Source organism: Triticum aestivum, chromosome 7D, assembly GCF_018294505.1.
Source record: "Triticum aestivum cultivar Chinese Spring chromosome 7D, IWGSC CS RefSeq v2.1, whole genome shotgun sequence".
Classification (NCBI taxonomy): Eukaryota; Viridiplantae; Streptophyta; class Magnoliopsida; order Poales; family Poaceae; genus Triticum; species Triticum aestivum.
The window spans coordinates 354,823,198-354,824,184 of record NC_057814.1 but is presented as its reverse complement, the minus strand read 5'-3'; positions in this window follow the sequence as shown (position 1 = coordinate 354,824,184).

Here is a 987-nt window from a genome sequence, read left to right as displayed (position 1 = left end):
ATATCCTTTGATCAACTTATCAAAGCGTATATTCCAACTCCGAGATGCTTGCACCAGTCCATAGATGGATCGCTGGAGCTTGCATATTTTGTTAGCACCTTTAGGATTGACAAAACCTTCTGGTTGCATCATATACAACTCTTCTTTAATAAATCCATTAAGGAATGCAGTTTTGTTTATCCATTTGCCAGATTCATAAAATGCGGCAATTGCTAACATGATTCGGACAGACTTAAGCATAGATACGAGTGAGAAACTCTCATCGTAGTCAACACCTTAAACTTGTCGAAAACCTTTTGCGACAATTCTACCTTTGTAGATAGTAACACTACTATCAGCGTCCGTCTTCCTCTTGAAGATCCATTTAATCTCAATGGCTCGCCAATCATTGGGCAAGTCAATCAAAGTCCATACTTTGTTCCCATACATGGATCTCATCTCAGATTTCATGGCCTCAAGCCATTTTGTGGAATCTGGGCTCACCATCGCTTCTTCATAGTTCGTAGGTTCATCATGGTCTAGTAACATAACCTCCAGAACAGGATTACCGTACCACTCTGGTGCGGATCTTACTCTGGTTGACCTACGAGGTTTAGTAATAACTTGATCTGAAGTTTCATGATCATCATCATTAACTTCCTCACTAATTGGTATAGGCATCACAGAAACTGGTTTCTGCGATGAACTACTTTCCAATAAGGGAGCAGGTACAATTACCTCATCAAGTTCTACTTTCCTCCCACTCACTTCTTTCGAGAGAAACTCCTTCTCTAGAAAGGATCCATTCTTAGCAACGAATGTCTTGCCTTCGGATCTGTGATAGAAGGTGTACCCAACTCTCTCCTTTGGGTATCCTATGAAGACACATTTCTCCGATTTGGGTTTGAGCTTATCAGGATGAAACTTTTTCATATAAGCATCGCAACCCCAAACTTTAAGAAACGACAACTTTGGTTTCTTTCCAAACCACAGTTCATAAGATGTCGT